The sequence below is a fragment of the Eptatretus burgeri genome, chromosome 11, assembly GCF_056783735.1.
Source record: "Eptatretus burgeri isolate ZD-2024b chromosome 11, Ebu_testis_v1, whole genome shotgun sequence".
NCBI classification, from domain to species: Eukaryota; Metazoa; Chordata; class Myxini; order Myxiniformes; family Myxinidae; genus Eptatretus; species Eptatretus burgeri.
In genome coordinates, this window is record NC_140971.1 from 8911491 (window position 1) to 8937838 (window position 26348).

Sequence of the window (26348 nt, forward strand, 5' to 3'; positions counted from 1 at the left end):
TTCTGTGATGTCTCTGCACTTTGATATATCAAAAATGTATTGGGACTAATATGTTCTCGTGGATCAGGCATTGCGTGGCGGAGGTTTGTGTTCTTCCGAGTGCCCTTCGAGTTTCATATGTGTGCAGCCTCGTTCTTATAGTCTTTATCAAAGCAAAGTGTGAACTCCATGTCAACATCCATTTACAGGGAGTTCAACACTTAAGGCAAGACAAGATGTGTCCATTGTAATCCTGACATCCATTCAGTGGTTTAATGGTTGCTGTGGAAACAATCAATACCTATTTGCTGATCACCTTTCGATCAGTATACAATAAGCCTTATTATGAAAGTAAAAGTGAATCTGAAACTCAACATTTGGTAAAGATGTGAAACTTCTCCCGGTTTTTTTTTTTTTCGACACAGTTGAGGATCGTGGAAGAGCGAGTACAGTGAACGGATCAGGATGTAAGAGACAAAAACAGGATGCAAACATGCATGGGCCGGACAAGATGGACACAGAGGGAAACATCAAGGAGGGAACACTGGGAAAAAACATTGTGGGGGCGGGAGGGGGGGTTACGAGGGTGGAAAAGATCATGGTTTTGGATTGGCGACGACCTGAGATGGTGGTGAACAGCTGTCTTGAAGACTTGAAGGGGACAATGAAGTTGAAGAGGATGTAGAAGTTGATTCCATCGGTGGGAAAAAGAGGAACAAATGCGTTTAACCACAAACTGTGCTTTTCACCACAACAAACCCTTCTTTAAACCATGACAAACCATGCATTTAACCACAACAAACTGTGCTTTTAACCAAAACAAACGGTGCTTTTAACCACAACAAACGGTGCTTTTAAACACAACAAACGGTGCATTTAACCATGACAAACTGCACTTTTAATCACAACAAATGGTGCTTTTAACGACAACAAAGGGTGCTTTTAACCACAACAAACGGTGCTTTTAAACACAACAAACGGTGCATTTAACCATGACAAACTGCACTTTTAATCACAACAAATGGTGCTTTTAACGACAACAAATGGTGCTTTTAACCATGAAAAACTGCGTTTTTAACTACAAGAAACCATGCTTTTAACCACGACAAAATGTGCTTTTATGCACGACAAACTGCGTTTTTAACTACAACAAACCACGCTTTTAACCACATGAAACCATGATTTTAACCACGACAAACTGCGCTTCTAACCACAACAAACTGTGCTTTGAACAATGACAAACTGTGCTTTTAACCACGACAACCTGCTCTTTTAACCACGACAAACTGCGTTTTCAACTACGACAAACCACGCTCTTAACCACGACAAAATGCGTTTTTAACCACGCTTTCAACAACGACAAACCGCGCTTTCAACCACGACAACCTGCGCTTTTAACCATGACAACCTGTGCTTTTAACCACAAAAAAACACATTTTTATCCACATCAAACCACGCTTTTAACCACCACAAACTGCGTTTTTAACTAGGACAAACCCCGCTTTCAACCACGACAAACTGCACTTTTAACCACATCAAATGATGCTTTTAACCACGATAAACTGTGCTTTTAACCAAAACAAACTGTGCTTTTAACCACAGCAAACTGTGCTTTGAACCACAACAAACGGTGCTTTCAATCACATCAAACCGTGCTTTTAACCACGACAAACTGTGCTTTTCACCACATCAAACCATGCTTTTAACCACGACAAACTGTGCTTTTAACCACAACAAATGGTGCTTTTAACTACATCAAACCACGCTTTTAACCATGACAACCTACACTTTTAACCACAACAAACCACGTTTTTAAGCATGACAATCTGCGCTTTGAACCACAACAACTTGTGTTTTTAACCACATCAAACCACACTTTTAACCACGACAATCTGCGCTTTCAACCACGACAACCTGCGCTTTTAACCACGACAACCTGCGTTTTTAACCACGACAAACTGCGCTTTTAACCACGACAACCTGCGCTTTTAACCACGACAATCTGCCCTTTTAACCATGACAAACCGTGCTTTCAGCCACATCAAACCATGCTTTTAACCACGACAAACCGTGCTTTAAACCACATCAAACCATGCTTTTAACCACGACAATCTGCGCTTTGAACCACGACACCCTGTGTTTTTAACCAGGACAACTTGCATTTTTAACCACGACAATCTGTGCTTTTAACCAAGACAACCTCTGTTTTTAACCATGACAACTTGCGTTTTTAACCACATCAAACCATGCTTTCAACCACGACAATCTGTGCTTTTAACCACGACAAACTGCGTTTTTAACTACAACAAACGGGGCTTTTAACCACATCAAACCACGCGTTTAACCATGACAACCTACACTTTTAACCACAACCAACCACGTTTTTAACCACGACAATCTGCGCTTTGAAGCATGACAAATTGCGCTTTTAACCACTTCAAACCACACTTTTAACCACATCAAACCACGCTTTTAACCATGACAAACCGCGCTTTTAACCACGACAACCTGCACTTTAACCACAACAAACCACGCTTTTTACCACGACAAACTGCGCTTTGAACCATAACAAACTGTGCTTCGAACCACGACAACCTGCGCTTTTAACCACAACAACATGCGTTTTTAACCAGAACAAACTGTGCTTTTTACCACGACAAACTACGCTTTTAACCATGACAACCTGCGCTTTTAACCACAACAAACTGTGCTTTTAACCATGACAACCTGCGCTTTTAACCACAACAAACTGTGCTTTTCACCATGACAAACCACACTTTTAACCACGACAATCTGCGCTTTTAACCACAATAAACGGTGCTTTTAACCACTTCAAACCACGCTTTTAACCATGACAATCTGCGCTTTTAACCACGACAAACTACGCTTTTAACCATGACAATCTGCGCTTTTAACCACTTCAAACCACGCTTTTAACCATGACAAATTGCGCTTTTAACCACTTCAAACCACGCTTTTAACCACATCAAACAACGCTCTTAACCACATCAAACCACGCTTTTAACCATGACAATCTGCGCTTTTAACCACAACAAACCGCTTTTAACCATGACAATCTGTGCTTTTAACCACTTAAAACCATGCTTTTAACCACATCAAACCACGACAAATTGTCCTTTTAAACACAACAAACTGCGCTTTTAACCATTACAGACAATCTGCGCTTTTAACTTCTTCAAACCACGCTTTTAACCACGACAACATGCCCTTTTAATCACGACAAACTATGCTTTTAACCATGACAAACTGCACTTTTAACCTGACAATCTGTGCTTTTAACCACTTAAAACCATGCTTTTAACCACATCAAACCACGACAAATTGTCCTTTTAAACACAACAAATCACGCTTTTAACCACGACAACATGCCCTTTTAATCACGACAAACTATGCTTTTAACCATGACAACCTGTGCTTTTAACCACATCAAACCACGCTTTTAACCACGACAACATGCGCTTTTCACCATCTCAAACTGCGCTTTTAACCACGACAACCTGTGCTTTCAACCACATCAAACCACGCTTTTAACCACGACAACATGCGCTTTTCACCATCACAAACTGCGCTTTTAACCACGACAAGATGTGCTTTTAACCATGACAGACTGCGCTTTTAACCACAACATGCGCTTTTAACCAGAACAAACCATCCTTTTAACCACTTCAAACCATGCTTTTAACCACATCAAACCTCGCTTTTAACCATGACAAACTGCGCTTTTAACCACGACAAACTGCGCTTTTAACCATGACAAACTGCGCTTTTAACCATGACAAACTGCGCTTTTAACCACGACAAACTGCGCTTTTAACCATGACAAACTGCGCTTTTAACCATGACAAACTGCGCTTTTAACCACGACAAACTGCGCTTTTAACCATGACAAACTGCGCTTTTAACCATGACAAGATGTGCTTTTAACCATGACAGACTGCGCTTTTAACCACAACATGCGCTTTTAACCATGACAAACTGCGCTTTTAACCATGACAAGATGTGCTTTTAACCATGACAGACTGCGCTTTTAACCACAACATGCGCTTTTAACCAGAACAAACCATCCTTTTAACGACTTCAAACCATGCTTTTAACCACATCAAACCTCGCTTTTAACCATGACAAACTGTGCTTTTAACCATGACAAACTGCGCTTTTAACCATGACAAACTGCGCTTTTAACCACATCAAACCACGCTTTTAACCATGACAAACTGCGCTTTTAACCACGACAAACTGCGCTTTTAACCACGACAAACTGCGCTTTTAACCATGACAAACTGCGCTTTTAACCACGACAAACTGCGCTTTTAACCACATCAAACCACGCTTTTAACCATGACAAACTGCGCTTTTAACCATGACAAACTGCGCTTTTAACCACATCAAACCACGCTTTTAACCATGACAAACTGCGCTTTTAACCACGACAAGATGTGCTTTTAACCATGACAGACTGCGCTTTTAACCACGACAAACTGCGCTTTTAACCATGACAAACTGCCCTTTTAACCACATCAAACCACGCTTTTAACCATGACAAACTGCGCTTTTAACCATGACAAACTGCGCTTTTAACCACATCAAACCACGCTTTTAACCATGACAAACTGCGCTTTTAACCATGACAAACTGCGCTTTTAACCACGACAAACTGCGCTTTTAACCACGACAAACTGCGCTTTTAACCATGACAAACTGCGCTTTTAACCATGACAAACTGCGCTTTTAACCATGACTAACCACGCTTTTAACCACATCAAACCACGCTTTTAACCACGACAAACTGCGCTTTTAACCATGACAAACTGCGCTTTTAACCACATCAAACCACGCTTTTAACCATGACAAACTGCGCTTTTAACCATGACAAACTGCGCTTTTAACCATGACAAACTGCGCTTTTAACCATGACTAACCACGCTTTTAACCACATCAAACCACGCTTTTAACCACGACAAACTGCGCTTTTAACCATGACAAACTGCGCTTTTAACCACATCAAACCACGCTTTTAACCATGACAAACTGCGCTTTTAACCATGACAAACCGCTTTTAACCACGACAAACTGCGCTTTTAACCACGACAAACTGCGCTTTTAACCATGACAAACTGCGCTTTTAACCATGACAAACTGCGCTTTTAACCATGACTAACCACGCTTTTAACCACAACAAATCACGCTTTTAACCACATCAAAGTACGACAAACTGTGCTTTTCACCACGACAACCTGAATGTTAAGCACGACACTTTGGGACGGCCGGCTTTGGTGTCACTTGTCGGTCCCATGATCGACGTGTTCGAGTTCATCTGACATTGTGACCTGAACCAATCGGACTGAACCCCCCCTTCCCAACCAACCCTCCCCCCTTCCCAACCACCATTCCCCTTACCCAAACTCCTCCCCCTCCCCCCCTATTCCCTGTTCCCCATTGAGGGATCAATAAAAGTGATTTCTGATCCTTGTGATCAATACGATCCACGAGTTCAGCAGCAGGAATGGAAAACGATGACAATGATTATTTAATTAAACCACTCAAGGGTAATGAGGGGTTAGATACTAGTAACTAGTTAACGATAAATCACTTCTTTCTCTTCGTCTTCACGGCAACCATGAACCTCCCTCTCTTGTGGGGTCGGACAGGGGATGATTGACCCGAGTTCTTCACGAACCGGCTGGCGAGGCCTGACGTTTCTGACGTTTGATTAGTTAATGCAGGAATTTGTTTCGCGTGCCGGCGATAGCTCGCCTACTCTTCCCAAAGGACACCGTGGTATCTTTAACGTTTCGCAAGTAATTCCGACAGACGGGACCCAGGTTTAACGTCCATTCGAGTGACGTCACACGTTGATGAATCACACACGTCACAGTAACCTTCTCACCTGTGAAACACCTGGATGACAGTTCTCCCAGGGTCAGGGTCAGGAATCGAACCCAGACTCTGTAGCTCAGAGCGAGTGTTCGTCCCTCTCGTCGATCGTGTCCGAGTCCTTGATGATAAATCACTACAATGTATAATTATTAAAATATTGATAATTTAATTAAATAAACAAACCCCTCCCCCCACCTTTGAAAGGAAGTCACGAGCTGGTCTCACACTCTAATCGATGTACAAAGTACTAGTTAAGCTAGTTATGTACACACGGTATATTAACCACTATAATGATATGTCGGGTTTGACATGAGTGATCCCCATGTGGGGTTGAGGGAGATCGGGGTTAAACCCCCACGGATCACGTGTCCCACAGGTTGGATGATTCGGTTCTTCCCACCTTGTACCGGTTACGTGTTCTGTATGATCCGTACGATCAGAGATCTGAGAAGATCGCTCGGGGAGACGTGTTCATGGAGTCGGCCGGGATCGGTGAGTTCCTCCGTCACGGTTTGTACCATTTGTCCGTGAACGTGTCTTTCATCGGTTTGTACAAACGTTTTGTCTCGGGACTTGTCCCTCTTCTCCCTCCCTAAACCCCCTCGCCCCTCCCCCACCCTGTTCAGATGTTCTGATGAAACTGGTTCGTTCCGCGTCCCCGGATGGTTCCCAGGTCCCGGACGAGGCGGTGAGGAGGGTGGAGATGGCGATGGGACTGATACTGAATTACTGCGATTCACTCGAACAAAGTGAGTTATGGGAACGGGGGGGGGGGAGGGGAGACGTGGGGGTTAAACGGGGGTTGTTTCGTTTGTTCTAAACCGAAGACCCCATCGTGGGGTCGAATCCCGGACCCAGACCCGGACCCCTTGTGAGTAATTTTAAATGAAAACATCTCGAGGAGTTTAATATAAATGGGGAATTAAATGTGGGAATGAATAACGAGGTACAAACTATGATCACCGACGGGGGGTGGGGGGGGGGAGATGGAGGGGTTTATTCATTCGGGATCAGTAATTTCAGAGAGGAAGTGAAATGAGGTTACAATGATTCACTCCTCGAATTACCCCCTCAACTCACTTGGCTCCATTTCCCACCCCCCCCTGACCCCTCCCTCCAGTGATTATAAAAAGGGAATGAAACGTTAAATGAAGTTAATGAAGTAAAATAAATATTTAAATAGAAGGAGGACGATTATCAGATAATGAGGGAATAACGATGGTGGAGCTCGAGGATGCAAAGGTGATCTTCAGGTATTTCGTGTCTCGCTCTCTCCGATCGATCTCTCTGGTCTTGTCCCCCAATTACCTCCTCTCGGGTTTCCGTACGATGTGAGTTTTAATTATTATTTAATCCATTGATTGATCCAAACCGATCAATTATACAAACCCCTTGTAATTAGTGATCACGATTAATTAATAATTATTCATAATGTTTAAATTACCAAATGTTTCAGATCACGTGATTAGTTAATTCATTTCAAATTGGTCACACGACAGGTGAAGGTTTCTGGGGGTGTTCGAGTCTCCGATGGGATTCCCAGGTGTTATCGGTGTGATTTCAACCACTCGTGAAATGGAGGATGTTTGGAGTTAATTGGTGGATGTGGGAGTTATCGAGGCTCGTGGGAACAAACCCGTTGGGAGGGGTCAAAGGTGGAGATGATATCTGTGATGTTGACCTTTAATATCCCCACTTCGTCCCCCTTGTGGCCTTTTCACATCTCAAGCCTGAACCCCTTTCTTCACCAGGTGCTCGATGTTAACCCCTTTCTTCACCAGGTGCTCGATGTTAACCCCTTTCTTCACCAGGTGCTCGATGTTAACCCCTTTCTTCACCAGGTGCTCGATGTTAACCCCTTTCTTCACCAGGTGCTCGATGTTAACCCCTTTCTTCACCAGGTGCTCGATGTTAACCCCATTCTTCACCAGGTGCTCGATGTTAACCCCTTTCTTCACCAGGTGCTCGATGTTAACCCCTTTCTTCACCAGGTGCTCGATGTTAACCCCTTTCTTCACCAGGTGCTCGATGTTAACCCCTTTCTTCACCAGGTGCTCGATGTTAACCCCTTTCTTCACCAGGTGCTCGATGTTAACCCCTTTCTTCACCAGGTGCTCGATGTTAACCCCTTTCTTCACCAGGTGCTCGATGTTAACCCCTTTCTTCACCAGGTGCTCGATGTTAACCCCTTTCTTCACCAGGTGCTCGGTGTTAACCCTGAGTTTGTTTGACCCGGTTTCAGACCTCATGAATGTGAACCCCGGGTTAATACTTACCCCCAGGTTTTATTTTTACAGCGTTAACCCCCACTCAGTGTGATATCATTAACATGTATTATTTGTTACCTCCACTACCGAAGGTGAACGAGGTGATGTTCTCACCTCTCTGTGTGTTTGTTAATTGGAAAATCTAAGATTTTGAAACTCACATGGTGGAGATTCTCATAACCAACAACACTTGTTTTTGTGGGCTAAAGGTCAAAAGGTCAACGACTAAAGTGGTGTTTTTAAAATCCTCAATTTTCATCCGATTGACTTGAAATTTGAGGAGGATTTGCATATTTTGTCAGTTCAACCAACAATTATTTTTGAAATCAAATTTGTTTTATGAATTTTGAAAGTGTCGTGCTCTGCACGACGTCATCTTCTTGTTTGTTTGTGTCCAGGATATCTCTAAAAGTTGTAGGTGGATCCAGATAAAATTTGATGGACAGGTTGGATGTGTGACAGGGACGAACTGTTTAGATTTTGGTGAAGATCCGGATCCGGATCCGACTACTCGAATTTTTACCATTGAGAGATGGGGCCAAAACTGATATATAGCACGATATGTCAAAAAGTTGTGGACGGATTCGGATGAAACTTGGTGGACAGGTTGAGAGTGTGACCACGACGAATTGATTCGATTTTGGTGAAGACCTGGATCTGGATATGAGAATTATTTGGTTTTTTAAAGTGATTCTTCACCATTGAGAGAAAGGGCCAAAAACTATATATAGCAAGATATCTCAAAAAGTTATTGGTCCCGATATGTTCTCGTGGATCAGACATTACGTGGTGGAGGTATGCGCTCTACCGAGTGGCCTACTAGTTTAAACATTCATCACACTTGCACAATATTGTTAAATACAAAAAGGTTAACGGTCATAAATCCGAATACGCCTTCCATTGATGTATCACTCGCTGTTGTGGGTTCTAACAGGTGTGAAACATCGAGCTGATCATGTGAAACAGGAACATTATAAGAGAATAGCGAGCTCAGGGTGTGAAACATCGAAGTGATCACGTGATCCAGGAAATAAATCATCTGATCGAGCGAACTCTGGCATTAGCAACAACTCTTCACCACAGATCACTTCTCTCCAGACAGCCTGGCAACTCCCACCTGCCAATACCCGAATCACGCTCTAGAGTATCGATGTAGGTTAGGGCCGGTCTACCTCGTATTCTGTGACCGTGCAATGGTTCCCATAGGATAGCACTATGGACAGTTTCCTCCCGGCTTCTCCAGCAATGTCCGCTGAACCTAAGACGCCTGTGCAGTAATGTCTGTGTGATTCCTGTGGTAGTGTACCATAGAGCTCACTATGTGTCAGGTGCTGTCGCCAAGAAACGTTCATGGCGGCTCTTAGAAGTCTCGTATAAACCCCATCTAATCTCGTGGTCAAGGTTTGTGTAAGTGTCCAACATTCTGCTCCATGGAGGAGGACACTTTCAACAGCAGCTTGAAAAAATCCTAGCTTTTGATCTCGGGTCAGTTCGCTTTTCCAGATGGGAGGTAACTTTGATGACGCTGCCCAGGATTTGGCAATTCGAATTTCCATGTCCCTAGCAGTGTCATCTTCCCAAGATCCGAGGTACTGAAAATCACTGATGTGTTTTAGTGTATCTCCCTGAAGAGCAACACGTGTGTTCTCATGAGTGGTGTTGAATGACATGTACTCTGTTTTGCCAGCGTTGATGTTAAGGCCGATCTCTTTGACAGCAGATTCGACCCTCTACAGGAGTTTTTGTGTATCCTGGAAGGTCTCAGAAAGTAACGCGATGTCATCAGCAAAGTCGGTATCTGTGATGGTTACCGCAGGATACCTCTCGCTTCGGCGTTGTTGCAGAGTAAATCCGAGTTGCTCATGATCTCTCGTTGCTTTGCGCATCGCATAATCAAGCATGATGATATACAGGAATGGTGCTAGAGTATCCCCCTGAAGGACGCCTGCAAGAATAGCAAAGAAGTCGGTGTCGCCGTCAGGGCTCTTAATATGTGCGATGGTGTCATTATACATGATGCCAATGGCATTGACTAAGAACTGTGGGATGCCGTAAGCTCGGATAATTTGGATCATTTTACCTCGGTGGATGCTGTCGAAGGCTTTTCGGAAATCTACAAATGTTAAAATGGCAGGTCGATGTTTTACTTTAATGCCTTCGATTATCCTTCTGAGTGTCAGAATTTGCGCAAGGGTACCGCTGTTTGGACGGAAGCCATTTTGATTCTTGCGAAGTGGGGGTTCAATATTGGGACGAATTCGGTATAGCAGTAGCTTGTTGTATATTTTATCCAAAATGCAGGTTAAACTGATACCCCTATAATTATGAGCTCGGCCCAGATCACCCTTTTTCGGGAAAGGGAGTATAACACTTCTGGACCACTCTGATGGTTTGTCCCCATGTAATGCCATATTGCAAATATCGAGCACATGCTGGTTTAGAGCTCCACTTTTCCAGACTTCAGCAGGGATGTTATCGCAGCCAGTAGCCTTATTGCAGGACATGGTCTTAACAACTGATATCACTTCGTCCATGGTGAAGGGGTCAGTGTTGATCGGCAGGGTTTCATCCACCACAGTCTCAACTGGTACATCAATTACCGATGGTGGTTCCCCTCGAAGCTGCTCAAAGTACTGCTGCCATTTGTTGAGCCTGTCTTGTGGATTTTCAGCTCTTAGCTTTCCCTGGTTTGTACTCTTTCGACCAGAGATTTCATTTACCGTTTGCCATGCCAACCTTGACTGATGTTGTTGGGTTGCAGCAGTGATCAAATGGGTCTTTTCTTGCACATACTGCTCTTGACTGCTTATAAGCTTCCTTCAGCTCTCGTTTGGCTTGATCATCTGCAGTAAAGTCTACAACATGGTCATCATTCAAGAGTATTGCTCTATGTGCGTCTTTGAGCTGAGTGCGTTTCTCGAGGACGATGTGGTCTTCCCAAGGCACTCTCCATCGTCTTCTTTGGCGTGATGGAACATGCCTCTTTGCAGGATACTCATGTGCTCTGATGATGTTAGTGTAACCAGACTCTGCTGTGGAGCTTTCATCGGCAGCTTGCAGCACCTCGAATCTGTTGTTGACTTTGACGGTGTAAGCTAAGCGTACGTCATTATCGGTGAGAAGTTTGCTCCAATCATGCTGTTGTGATCTTTGACTCTACGTTAGAGCGGAAGCTAAGTCAAATTCGCGCCGTAACTATTTGGTGATCGGAACCAACTGAATGAAAGGTGTTATATGGCTCGCAATCTACTGCACTGCTGTGCCTCTTCCTATTCATGAGGATGTAGTCTCGCTGTGCCTGTTGCTGGTTCGGATAAGTGAATGTCCATTGTTTCCCAGGTCGTTTTCGAAAAGAGTTGTTAAGGGAAAACAATTCGCAGCCAGCAACCAGATCGAGTAGAAAATGGCCATTTCGGTTTGTTTCATCATGATAGGAGTTTCCGTGGCAGTCATTCCTGCCGATCTTAGCGTTCATATCCCCTCCCACTATCAAGACATTATGCTTCGGGACAGGTTTGATCAAGTCTGTCAGTTGGTTAGACAATGCTAAAGCATCTTCTTCATCGGAGACGTTCGTTGGACTGCAGCATGAAATGATGGTGGTTTGAGGGTTGCCGTTAAACGAGGCAGTCAAGAGTCGCTTGTCGATTATCTCGATGTTGTTGAGGGCTTGGACAGCTTTGCTACTTCGAAGGAAACCGACTCCTCCGATGGTGGCATGTTGCTGGTTCTTCCAAGCTGAACGAGTCACTAGTGTCCATCCTTTCCCCAGGTCATCATATTTGATGTCGATGTCTTCATGAAGGATACGATGTTCTTGAATGCAGATGACACAGATATTGTGGTGATCTGCATTCACAACTAGCTCATTTACCTTCTCGATGGAGTTGATGGTTCGAGTGTTGAGTGTCGATACTCGTACTGTACTCCGCCAGTTAACAATCCTGCTTGGATTGTTAGGCTTTCGACCAGTAGCATACTTATCGAACCCAGCCTGGTCTCCAACTGGAGAACGTGGTCCTTTTGTGGCTGCGTGACGACCGATGCAGCATGAAGATTTCATTGTGTTTGAAATCATTGTTGCTGTTGCCTCTCGATGGCAGAAATAATCGACAGTGGTTGCCATTTCTATTGTAGATCGCGGTGTTCGCTTGAACCGGTCTCCCCCCTAAGGCGGAGTGCACTTCATACCGTTCTGCAAGTATATTAGCAGTCGCTAATTCGTGCCTCATCTACCCGCTGCCATAGTAGTACAGCAGATAAGCACAATAATTGTACATTTTATGAGAAAAGCATGAATTTTCTGACATAGTTAGTGAATACCATAAGGTTAATTTTCAGATGTGGAGGGAAGTCAGGTTTGACTTCTGAGGACCGTGAGAGGTCAAATCCAAGATGGCCGCCAGTCCACCGGGTCTAATGTTCAAACTCGTTTAATTTTGGAACTAAACAGTGTAAAAAAAAACATTTAAGGTGTCATTTCCAACTAAGTTTGGAATGGCCATTCGTTTGGTGATACTTTTGAGATCGCCAGGAGCCAAGGAAATACATTTCGGTCAAGGTCAAATTACATTAAAAACTTTTGGACATTCTTTTGGTAAAGACAATGGATTGGACCAATGCAATATAGCAAAACTTCGCTTCCATTTTGAAACTATAGGGATAATAATACAAAAAAATTCCCATGACAGAATAGTCATGACGCACACCATAGGACAGAATAGGACAGAATAGTCCCATGCTGCTTGTCTATTTAATACTTTATCAATAGCAATGAAAGTAATGGTAGTGATCAAAATCTAACAGCCTCCAGAACAGAAGCACAGTGCAGTGCACTTGAGCGCAGCTTTGGCACACTTGCACCGTCCAGTGGATCCTTTCTCACAGTGACAGCAGATCAATTCATGGCACGATTTTGATGCTTCAGGGAGAGTGGTCCAAAGCGGCTGCCACCCAGTTGTTTCCTTTGTCCAGCCCCAGTCAGATGGCTCTGGCATCTCTGGATCCAGGACCAATGCCTGGTTCCAACAGTTGGCCTGGTAGCAAGTGCGCTTGATGTGCTGTTTGAGTGCTGCCTGGGTTGGAGAAATGATCTCTAGAGTTCTAGACTTCTGTTTGAAGAGCTGTTCCCTTGCATGATTCACTTCCGTGCTCTCACTGGTTCGGTCATACGTTAGCACCACAAAATACTCTGGCAGTAACATTGATCCTTCACTGACCTCACTTGGCATGCATAGGAGTTCATTGAAAGCATCATTCACCTCTGGGAAAGACTTCCAAGTTTCCCAGGCAGTCTTCTTTCCTCTGCCAGCGAATGCAGATACAGTGTCACACCCGGTGAAAGTGTGAAGGACTGGGAGAGTCAGACACTGTGTTGGATTCATTGTGGCAACCATTTCGTGAACAATTATGTAACGAAAGCTTGACCCGACACCAAAGGCAACCCACAGCTCATTAGGAGCTGTCTTGCTGAATGAAGCTCCAGCCAGTACTACCACATCAGTATCAACGGTACGTTTGGTCACCTTCTTACACCGCTTTTGCACAGCATCTGCCATATGCAGAAGTAGACGAGTGTCGGGTTCCTCCTGCGAACATGGGGCAAGGCGGGCCAAGTATGACTCAGCCGGAGAGCAAAGGACTCTACTTCCATCTGTTGCATACAGTTCCTTGCCCTCTGCTAGAGGAAGATGAACAACTACACGTGACAAGAAAGCAAACAATTCGGTTTTATCATCGCATCGAAGGAAGTCCTTCCAGTTATTTGGCATCACAGTAGAAGGAGCCACTCTTTTCCTGGTGCCCTTTCCCCTCTTCTGTCTTGTTGAGGCCTTGAGGCTGGCAGGTCGGTATACATCCCAGACAAGGTCGATGCGGCTGCTTTTCTCAAGTTGAGCAGAGATGTATGGTGCAAACACTCTTTCTCCATACTCTTGAAATGTTCTTGATGTTCCTGGATTTAGCATTTGAACCACAGCTGCACCTTCAAGAATTGTTGCATCAGCCATAGGCACACTATTCTTTTCGAGCAGATCTGATTTCAGGCAGCGAAGTAGATCTGATTTAACCCCAATCCGAATTTTTGCTCCAGTTGACAGAGCTGGCAGGGCTGCCTGGTTTTCATGGCAGAAGAAATTGTCCATGTCTCCGTCTCGTGTTTGACAGATGTACAGCCTCAAAAAGAGACCACAGTCACTCTTCAGTGCTGCGAGCTGTGCCTTCTGTTTTGACTTAATCTTGACCAGTGGCCTACTGAACAGTGGCAACTTGTTCTTTGGAAGTGTTTGTGTGATAGGTGTTGTACACTGTTCCAGCCTTTCTTTCACAAACTTGGTGTACTGCTCCTCACCAAGAGTCTCGATCCTTCTCACAGTTTCAGCCACTTGGGTGTCCACGATGTCCCTTGTGTCAATGACTGGTAGGTCTTGACTGTGTTCTAGAAATGGATTCCCCATCTCTTCCAGCACTGTCACAAGTGCCTTAACCTCCCTCAGGAATGCTGCTTGCACTCCAGGTTGCTGATCATGGTGATGGTGTCCAGTGTTGCCAGCACCATGCTGTTGCTTTGTGGCCTGTTGCTCAAACTCTGTAGTGATCCTTGCAATTTCTGGCCGTGCTGAGCGTACCATCCAGCGTCTGAGTGCTCCGGGATTGCCAGTCAGTCCAATAGCCCCAACAGAACCTTTGACCATTGCATTGTTCTTATCATGGCACTGGTCAAGTGCCATGGCAGAGAACTTGTTGCTGGTTTTGCGCACCACAAAATTTCCAGATTTGAATTCTGATAGGACATCTGGGTGTTTTTCAGAGAGAGTCGTCATGTCACGGATGTGTACGGGAAGCCATCTGGAGTAGTGCGTGTGATCTTGGGCGAACATCCATGGCATGATCTGAGTCAGGGATTCCACGTACATCTGGAAGTTACCTTCACGAAGAGACCTGATGTACCGCAGCAAGATAAGCTCCAATGACAAGGTCTTTAGCCAGTAGTCAAAGTGGACACTGGCCTTTGTTCGCTGTATGCACCACTCCTCAAAAGGTGGACTATCAGGTTGCATGGCATCAGTATCATCGGATGTGCAGTCTTCACGGTAAGCTTGTTGGAGGAGAGTATAAAGGCTTGCAGCTGTGACCTGGTGTGCATGGTGGGTCTTGGTGACAAGGCTGGCATGTATGAAGGAATTTGCTGATCCAGAACTTGCAATGTCAACCTGTACCAGGGCGTTCGTCCAGCCACTGTCTTCCAGCCAGTCTCCCAGTTACTTCAACGTATCCATCTCGATGTGTAGACCACCTAACATGATCACAAAATGATTCTCCCCGTGAGTGGCTGGCCAGGCCCACTGGATTTCCTTAGCAAGAGCATACATGGACATCGTCAAGGACAGGAGCAAGGACAGGATCCTGACCAGGGTTCACTTGCTGAACTGCTTCCTTGACGATGTCCATAGAGTGCCGTATCATTGCCACTGAGTGTGCGTTGTCAAGAAACAGAGGAAATAGTGCGTTGATTGCTGCAGGTAGAATGGCAGCTGCAGGTAGGATGCAGGTAGGATGGCAGCCGGCACACTAAAGTCATTTGTCTTGAGGGCAGCAGGTGGCACAATTGTGTAGGCTGATGGCAGAGGTGTCACTGAATTGGTGGAAGAGCCACACTGACTAATCACTAGTACACCACGATCATTTCCGTAATTTGTGTGACGGATGCTGCATAAGCGAGATTCCGGTGCCGTGGAAGGAATCTTTGGCTGTTGCAGAACTTCGATTGTGGTCGCTGTTGTCCACAGCCCCTGTTGTGAACAGTCTGTGACGCAAGTTTGGTGGACACACTACATCTTCCACCCTAAAGCGCTGGCAGACGCCATTGGCAATGTCTGATGTGAGTTGCAACAGCCTGTCATAGGAAACACACAATCCCAGATTGAACAGTGTGTCAACTAGCATTCTACTTTGTGTAACTGCATGGATCTTGAGGGACAGATAGAGTGGGAGTGGAGTTTCTCGGCTGCGGCGATGACGTTCTGAGCTTGGTGAATCCACGTTCCGTGCATGCTTTAAGCTGTTGAACACCATTAATTGGGAGATTGCTAGGACAGGTTTTGTGGTGGTTGTGTGTACCAGCTGAGTCTAATGCTCGATGTTTGCCCCATCAAGTATCATGTTGACGCGAGCCAAGAGGGCTAGTGGCACTGCCTCCTGCTGGCAATTTGCCTGGAATGACCCATCAAAGGAGAAACTTGAGTGAAAGATCTCTTTGCGCACCACCTGTGCTGCTCGCATTAAGTGCATGGCATCACTGTCATGATGACAGGCCATCATGAGGGCTGGTCCAATGTCCTTCTCAAAACGCAGAATTGTGTCTCTTCCCTGTGAATGTGCCCTCAGATCAGGAAGCACAGTAAGCAATCGGTTTTTCAGTCTGGTGGTGGAAATCCGTTTTGCTACAGTCAGACCAAGCTGCTCCAGTCTGACCTTGTACAGCTGAGCGATGTCTGTCAGTCTGAACACAGGAGCACTGCCTTCATCAATGTTCATGTCTTCCAAGTATGCCACTAGCTCAGCAAAGGCTATGCCATGCAGGCAATAATCATCTCCACCATTGCCCTTGGGTGCAGCCTGCCTGGCTCTGTTGTACAGTGAACGCAGACAGTGGTGATGGTACTTGGCCTCAATGGCCATCATGTCCCCTGCTGCAATATTGGCCAAAGAAGTGTCCTCAAGTTCAAGAGCACACTTCCGCACATTTGTGTCGATGTTGGAGGTTGATGCATAATGTAAATCTACAAAACCAGCAGGCTCATTGCAAAAGAAACAAGTAGGCTCTGTGGACTGTGGATGGCTGTGAGCAGATCGAGTGTGCACAGAAGAGGTCAGACGCCAATGGAGCTCAGAGATTACTTCGTTATCCTGTAGTGCATTCTCCCCGACTTTGCTCGTCAAACGCCTTTTTGTTGAATTTTAGCTGGCATTTCTTGTGCCACTCAGCCCTGTGTGCCTTCAGAGTGGATTCTATGCCATTTCCGTCATCCAATCGCTCCAGGTGGAGGTCCATTGGCATGTGCTGAAGGGTGTGGTACCTCTGAAGGTCTTCTGCCAGGGATGCATAGCCACTATCAACGGGCTGTTTCGTTGATCTGAGAGGACACTGCAAAGATTCATGTGTTACTACTTGGCAGAGGACACAAATGTCCCAGTTAGTGCGGGGAGGTGGCTTAGATTGCTTGGATTTAGAGGGTCGGGTGGGGTCCATCAGGAAGTGATGCTTCAGCATGGTTGCGACGAAATCACCACGGCAGGAGAGAAGATTCTGAAAGACAAAAACACAATGAAAGCACCAACTACCACACCACATTTTACATCGCGGCTATCTTCTTAGATACATGCCAATATCCAGGATTTCTTTATTGTTGAGGGTCAACAAAACATAGAACTCTACAGATATAATGCATCTATTCCCAGCTAGTCTAAGCATGGATATCCACAATACATAACTGCGCCACATCCGCCTCAAGCACACCCTCTGAGGGGCTAAATAACTAGATTCGCCACAATGACACCACTCGGTATTCATTTGCAAATTTCAACTGATTGCTTATTTTTTAATGAATTTTTACCTTGACCTTGACCTAAATTCATTTCCTTGAATTCTGACATTCTCAAAGGTATCACCAAATGAATGGGCATCCCCAATTTAGTTGGAAATGACACCGTAAATGTTTTTCTGCGCAGTCTGGTTCCAAATTTAAGGACGTTTGAACATTAGACCCGGGTGACTAGTGGCCATCTTGGATTTGACCTCTCACTGTCCCCTCAGAGGTCAAATCTGACTTCCCTCAACATCCGAAAATAAGCATTATGGTATGACCGAACTATGCCAGAAATTTCATGCTTTTCTCATAAAATGCACAATTTGTTAAAATATGAGAGCTTATCCGCTGTACTATCGATGATTTTCTGACTATACTTTGTCTGTTTCCTGTCCCTCAACCTGCCTGGCATGGTTTTACCGACCAGTTTAGCTCTGGGTTTTTGGAAAACACTCAATGTAATAGTCAACCCACAGTGCCCGAATAACCCCCACAGCCATCCCAAATGCCTTCATGTTGTGCTGTTCTCTAGCAATTTAAGGGGCGCGTCCAGCCAGAACATAAATCACAAGCACTCTAGCATTTGGGCACTCGGGCTTAACCTGTACGGTCCTCAGGCACACATGGGCATAGCACAGGTTGGGCGCTGGATGCCAACCCAGTATTTGAAAACCCGATGTTTTCACCCGTGTAAAGGTGATCTTCAGGTATATCGTGTCTCGCTCTCTCCGATCGATCTCTCTGGTCTTGTCCCCAAATTACCTCCTCTCGGGTTTCTGTACGATGTGAGTTTTAATCATTATTTAATCCATTGATTGATCCAAACCGATCAACTATACAAACCCCTTGTAATTCGAGATCACGATTAATAAATAATTATTCATAATGTTTAAAATGCCAAACGTTTCAGATCACGTGATTTGTTCATTCATTTCAAATTGGTCACACAACAGGTAAAGGTTTTGGGGGGTTTCCGGGGGTGTTCGAGTGCCGGATGGGAATCCCAGGTGTTCGAGTCTCCTCTGGGATTCCCAGGTCTCTGAGGGAAATCCCAGGTGTTATCGGTGTGATTTCAACCACTCCTGAAATGGAGGATGTTTGGAGTTAATTGGTTGATGTGGGAGTTATCGAGGCTCGTGGGAACAATACCGTTGGGAGGGTCAAAGGTTGAGATGATATCTGTGATGTTGCCTTTAATATCCCCACTTCGTCCCTCTTGTGGGCCTTTTCACATCTCAAGCCTTATATTAACCCCTTTCTTCACCAGGTGCTCGGTGTTAACCCTGAGTTTTTTCGGCCTGGTTTCAGACCTCATGAATGTGAACCCCAGATTAATACTTACCCCCGGGTTTTCTTTTTTCAACGTTGACCCCTGCTAAGTGTAATACTGTTGCGAATCTGGAAGCCATGAACACTCAACATACAGGTCCTATAGCTCAGTTATTTCGATAAGTAAATGTGGATAGATAGCTTCCTTTCCCTCATTGAATGGGTGAATAAATGTACATGCGCTGTGAGTTATTTTAATAGTTAGGATTTTTACATCACTACATCTTCAACTATAACTACAACAACGAAAACCCTCTGCTCCCGGCATTCTCCGCGCGCTCGCTGGAATGCGGGCGTGTTCAGAGTTCATTCGGACTGAATTCCATTCCCAAATATTGCCAACAACCGTTTGCTTGGCAGTGCGCCAAGTAAGGGAAAGGTCGTGTCCCACCCACGGCGAACGAGCCACGCCTGAGCGAACCGCGTCCGAGAGCGATCTATGCCTGAGCGAGCCACGCCTGAGCGAACCGCGCCTGCGAGCGATCCACACCTGAGCGAACTGCGCCCGAGAGCGATAAAAGGAACGGAGAGGAAAGAATCAGGGTTGGTTGGTTGGATCTGCTCGAGCGGGTTAGGAAGGATCTGCGCCCCGTCTTCACCAGCGCGTGTTCTGGTTCTCGTGTGGGGATCTGCTGGAGCTTGGAGAGGAAGAGTTCGGGCCCGTTCAAGGCGCATCTCTCGAGGCTGGGCGAAAGGCATCTCGTTGCTGGCGTGCTCTGGTTTTTCGCTCGTCTTGTGGCTGGCGTGGTCTACGTCTGGCTGACTGGTTCCTTCTTGGCCGACTGGTGCTTCAGGAAGGTGCGGACGTCGAGCCGTGCGGCGCGGCCAGGTAGCCAGCTATCTTCTCGTCCCTCAGCTCGACTTCCCTCTGAGCTAAAGGGATAATAAAGACCGTTTTGGGTCCGTTTCTTTTGGGTGTGCGTCTATGTGTGGGCCCGTTTCTAAGTAGTAAATTGTTTAAGTGCCTTCGCTGTACATCATTTGCTTTGCATTCTCTATTAGTCGTGATAACTCTGCCCTTACGTGCTTCCCTCCTTTCCCCCATTATAAATAAATACATTTGTTAAATGTATCAGCTCGTTTCTGTGTTTTTTTCCATTGGTTTAGCATGGCACGTGTTGGTGAATTATACAGGCTGTGGCCGCTGTAAAAGTACATTTGGACCGACGGAACTTCGGCAATCATCCGCTCGGGTTGTGCACGGGTCAGGCACGCTAACGGCTCGACTCGTATGAGTTCCGTCTAGGGTGTGAATCCTCATTAGATCGCCACATGGTCTATAGGTATTTTGAAGATTGGCAAATAACCCTGTACCACGTGGTGTATTTATTGACGATTCACGGTCCAGTAAGGGACCCGTATCCTTCACAGTTCTCCAGAAAGGTACGATCTAAATTCCGGGTGTTCGGCGGAGCCGACTCCACTGCTCCCCCTGGCGGTCGTGCTCGCGGCTGATACCAGGCCTGCAACAATATCATTAATATGTATTATTTGTTACCTCCACTACTGAAGGTGAACGAGGTGATATTTTCACCCCTCTCTGTGTGTTAATTGCAAAATCGAAGATATTGAAACTCACATGGTCAAGTTTCTCATAATCAAGAAGACTGTTGTTTTGTGGTCTAAAGGTCAAAAGTCAACATTGGCCAAAAGGTCAACAACTAAGATGGTGTTTCTAAAATCCTCAATTTTCTTCCGATTGACTTGAAATTTGAGGAGGATTTGTATATTTTGTCATTTAATTCAACCAACAATTATTTTTGAAATCAAATTTGTTTTATGAATTTTCTAAGTGTGCTCTGCACGACATCGTCTTATTGTTTGTTTGTGTCCAGGATATCTCTCAAAGTTGGAGGTGGATCTGGATAAAATTTGATGGAGAGGTTGGATGTGTGACAGGGACGAAGTGTTGAGATTTTGGTGAAGATCCGGATCCGGATCCGACGACTAGAATTTTTACCTTGAAGAGATGGGGCCAAAAATGATATACAGCACGATATGTCAAAAAGTTATGGATTGATTCGGATGAAACTTGGTGAACAGGTTGGGTCGTCGCAATGACGAATTGATTCGATTTTGGTGAAGATCCGAATTCGGATCCGGATCCGGATCCGAGAATTATTTAATTTTTAAAGCGATTCTTCACCATTGAAAGAGCCAAAAACTATATATTGCATGTTAATTGAAAAATGTATTGGGCCCAATATGTTCTCATGGATCAAGCATTACGTGGTGGAGATACGGGCTCCACTGAGTGCCCTTCTAGTTTTGTTCTGATTCTCAATGAAATTAATCGAGTTTCCCCCAACATTACCCTTCCTTGTTTTGTTCTCATTCTGATTTTAATTCATTGTTTCCCCCAATATCACCCTTCCTTGTTTTTTTCTGATTCCGATATAAATTTATTGAGTTTCCCCCAATGTTATCCTTCCTTGTCTTGTTCTGATTATGAATTAAATTGATTGAGTTTCCCCCATCCAAAATCTTGCCCCATCCTCAAATCTTCCCCCATCCCAAATCACGATATTCAGTCACGACCACAAACCCACCTCCTTCAAATTATCTGTTTTCCTTGCTGAAAGTCCCTGTAGTACCATCTTGTTTATTCAATGTACCCCGCCCCATCCCTCTCCCTTCACAGATATCCTATAGTCTTTGTTCCCCACTATTTTGTACTTCCCTCTCCCACCCTCTTGTCTCCTGCCTTGTTACATGTTCTGTGTATTAGCTCTTTCATGAGCCTCGACTTGGGAATCAAAAATTTTTTTTTATATATTGATATTTATTTCCTGGATCACGTGATCAGTTCGATGTTTCACACCCCGAGCTCGCTATTCACTTATCGTGTTCCTGATTCACATGATCAGCTCGATGTTTCACACCTGTTAGAACCCACAACAGCGAGTGATACATCAATGAAAGGCGTATTCGGATCGATGACCATTAACCTTTATGTGTTTAACAATATTGTGCAAGTGTGATGTATGTTTAAACTCGTAGGTCACTTGGTTGAGCGCATACCTCCGACACGTAATGCCTGATCCACAAGCACATATTGGGACCAATAACTTTTTGAGATACCTTACTATATATAGTTTTTGGCCCTTTCTCTCAATGGTGAAGAATCACTTTAAAAATCAAATAAATATCATATCCAGATCCAGGTCTTCACCAAAATCGAATCAATTCATCATGGTCACACACTCAACCTGTCCACCAAGTTTCTTCCGAATCAATCCATAACTTTTTGACATATCGTGCGATATATTAGTTTAGCTCAATCTCACAATGGTGAAGAATCACTTTAAAAATCAAATAAATATCATATCCAGATCCGGGTCTTCACCAAAATCGAATCAATTCGTTGTGGTCACACCCTCAACGTGTTCACCAAGTTTCATCCGAATCCGTCTGCAACTTTTTGACATATCGTGCTATATATCATTTTTGCCCCCATCTCTTGGAGGTGAAGAATCACTTTAAAATTCTTGTCGCAGGTTCTCGATCAGCGCGTGGGGAGGGCAAGGTAAGGCAGCGCATTGGGAGGGTAAGGTAAGGCAGCGCGTGGGGAGGTCAAGGTAAGGCAGAGCGTGGGGAGGGCAAGGTAAGGCAGCGCATGGGGAGGGCAAGGTAAGGCAGTGCGAGGGGAGGGCAAGGTAAGGCAGCACATGGGGAGAGCAAGGTAAGGCAGCATGAGAGGAGGGCAAGGTAAGGCAGCGTGAGGGGAGAGCAAGGTAAGGCAGCATGAGAGGAGGGCAAGGTAAGGCAGCATGAGGGGAGGGCAAGGAAATGCAGCGTGTGGGGAGGGCAAGGTAAGGCAGTGTGTGGGGAGGGCAAGGTAAGGCAGCACGTGGGGAGGGCAAGGTAAGGCAGCGCATGGGGAGGGCAAGGTAAGGCAGCGCGTGGGGCGGGCAAGGTAAGACAGCGCGTGGGGAGGGCAAGGTGAGGCAGCGCGTGGGGAGGGCAAGGTAAGGCAGCGTCTGGGGAGGGCAAGGTAAGGCAGCGTCTGGGGAGGGCAAGGTAAGGCAGCGTCTGGGGAGGGCAAGGTAAGGCAGCGTCTGGGGAGGGCAAGGTAAGGCAGCGTCTGGGGAGGGCGAGGTAAGGCAGCGTCTGGGGAGGGCGAGGTAAGGCAGCGTCTGGGGAGGGCAAGGTGAGGGAGCGCGTCCGGAGGGCAAGGTGAGGCAGCGCGTGGGGAGGGCAAAGTAAGGCAGCGCGTGGGGAGGGCAAGGTAAGGCAGCGTGTGGGGAGGGCAAGGTGAGGAAACGGGTGGGGAGGGCAAGGTGAGGCAGCGCGTGGGGAGGGCAAGGTGAGGAAGCGCGAGGGGAGGGCAAGGTGAGGCAGCGTGAGGGGAGGGCAAGGTTAGGCAGCATGAGGGGAGGGCAAGGTTATGCAGCATGAGGGGAGGGGAAGGTTATGCGGCGTGAGGGGAGGGCAAGGTTATGCAGCGTGAGGGGAGGGCAAGGTGAAGCAGCGTGAGGGGAGGGCAAGGTTAGGCAGCATGAGGGGAGGGCAAGGTTATGCAGCATGAGGGGGGGGCAAGGTTATGCGGCGTGAGGGGAGGGCAAGGTTATGCAGCGTGAGGGGAGGGAAAAGTTTTGCAGCGTGAGGGGAAGGCAAGGTAAGGCAGCGTGAGGAGAGGGCAAGGTAAGGCAGTGCGTGGGGAGGGCAAGGTAAGGCATCGCGAGGGGAGGGCAAGGTAAGCAGCATGAGGGGAGGGCAAGGTAAGCAGCATGAGGGGAGGGCAAGGTAAGCAGCATGAGGGGAGGGCAAGGTGAGGTAGTGTGAGGGGAGGGCAAGGTGAGGAAGCGTGATGGGAGGGCAAGATAAGGCAGCGTGAGGGGAGGACAACTTGAGGCAGTGTGAGGGGAGGGCAAGGTACGGCAGCGTGAGGGGAGGGCAAGGTAAGGCAGCGTGAAGGGAGGGCAAGGTAAGGCAGCATGAGGGGAGGGCAAGTTGAGGCAGTGTCAGGGGAGGGCAAGGTGAGACAGCGTGAGGGGAGGGCAAGGTAAGGCAGCGTGAGGGGAGGGCAAGGTAAGACAGCGCGTGGGGAGGGCAAGGTAAGGCAGCGTGAGGGGAGGGCAAGGTAAAGCAGCGTGAGGGGAGGGCAAGGTAAAGCAGCGTGAGGGGACGGCAAGGTAAGGCAGGGCGAGGTAAGGCAGCGCGTGGGGAGGGCAAGGTAAGGCAGCACCAGGGGAGGGGAGGTGAGGCAGCGTGAGGGGAGCACTAGGTAAGGCAGCACGAGGGGAGGGCAAGGTGAGGCAGCGTGAGGGGAGCACTAGGTAAGGCAGCACGAGGGGAGGGCAAGGTGAGGCAGCATGAGGGGAGCACTAGGTAAGGCAGCACGAGGGGAGGGCAAGCTAAGGCAGTGTGAGGGGAGGTTTTCTGGACATCTGGACATAGGCACCGTCTGGACGACAGGTAAACTAATGGGGGGGATGGTGAAAAAGAGGTGGGGAAGAGTGGGGTGGAGGAGTGAAGAGGTAGGGAGACCGGGGAGGGGTGGGGAGTGAGGAAGGAGGGAGCGAGGAAGGAGGGGGAACGAGGAGGGGTTGGGGAGAGAGGGGGTGGGGCAAGGTAAGGCAGTGTAGGGGGACGGGAGGGGATATGAGTTTCCTGCAGGAAGATCACCTCAACTTACTTCCTTTGGAATAAATAAATAATTGGATCTGACGGATGTGGTTTGCACCAGCACCACCGTTTATATAAAGTGTTGCAAGAGTGAGTGTTTTCATGATTTGGAAATAGATTTTGTCTGATGCTATGAGTACTCAGCCTTTTCCTTTGTTATAATTGCGTGTCGAGTATCGATTCAGCACTGGGATGAGGGGCAAAATTTTGGTGTCCTGTCTGTCTACCCTACGTCACAGTCTCATTTTCATTGTCCGTCTACCCTTCGTCACAGCGTTACATCGCATCTCTGTTCGACTCACTCACATGTCACTCAGTCTCTGATCTTAATTAATCCCACCACACTATTTTGGCAAAACCTTGTCTAAGATACGGATTCCTGTTTTCCCATGTATTTTCCATCACAATTACACATTGGCTCAACACGCAATGCATGGACTTCCACTTGTTTTCTTAAGACGATGAAACTGTGACTTTGTTTGGTTGAATTCTTCGGAGTTTTTTTCGGACGAGCTTTACAGTCTGAATAAAGGGAGCCAAATCGGAAAAGTGATCAATGATTATAACATTCCATTGTTGATAAGTTTCATTGTGAAACGAGAGAACAAGGTGTGGAGAGATTCGGGGCTGATCTGCCATCGGCTGTGACAAAACAGTCATGTCCATCTCCTCTTCTGATGCTGTTAAATCAGACATTGCTCTACTGGGGTCCAGGTCTGTAATCTCAGCTATTTTTGTTTCAGGAGCCGTTAATCCAGCATCTGGGGGTCCCCAGAGTGTTGGGTTTGGGAAACATCAGCACACTGCCCACCATTTTCCTTAAAAACATTTACATCTTTGCTTCCACACTTCTGTGGCTTCACATTTACACGTTCATTTACTAAATGGGTGTAATTATCCTCGGCCACAGTTTGCTCAGTTTCAAGTGCTTGGATCGATGGTGTATAATTCACGGACCCATTATCAGTATTAATTACATCATCGACCTCATCTGAGCGAGTAATGGATGCACACTGTTATACAGTTTGAGACCCGTTTCACTTCTCCAGGGGATCCATTTCATTTGTTCGTTCAACTTTCTGCAAAGGGATTTCAGCAGAAACCTGGATATTTTTTGGCACGAAGGTCTCCATGTGGAGCAACCTTTATAACAGCGCCAGATGAGTCATCAGGAGCGCTTCGTTTACTTGTCGCCGATTTAAGTTCTGTATCCATGACGACGGTTTGATATGAGGAGTAATATTGTTAATAGTTCAACCGCTGGTTTCCTCCTCATTCATAACATTACTTGGTGGAGATATGGTAACCTCTTTCTCATTGGGCACGTTAACTGGGAGAGGACCGGTAACCTCCTCCCTATACTCTGCATTGGTGTGACCTGTTTTGCCACATCTGGTGCATGAGGCTTTGGGACAAAAGCGTTTCAAATGTCTGAATGCTCCACACTGGAAACGCGTTAAGGTAGCGGATGATGCATAGATCTGATAATCAATGTCCTCAAGATTGATTTTAAACAAGATGTTGAGTCCCGTATCATCCCCACGGTCTGGAGGTACCATATACACCCCCTTCGAAAACTCATTACATGTTTTACACGTTCATTCTGACAACCAAGAGGAATCCTGGAAATCCTGGATACCATTTTCCCATAACGGATTAC

At 46.2% G+C, this 26348-nt stretch overlaps 1 protein-coding gene and 1 pseudogene across 6 annotated transcripts in view; one reads left to right on the forward strand and one right to left on the reverse strand.

The window, feature by feature from the left end:
• Positions 1-26348, forward strand: part of LOC147016459 (uncharacterized) — a 428934-nt gene that overhangs the window by 39411 nt on the left and 363175 nt on the right. The gene's annotated exons all lie outside the window — the stretch shown is intronic.
• Positions 12944-25903, reverse strand: LOC147016461 (uncharacterized; annotated as a pseudogene).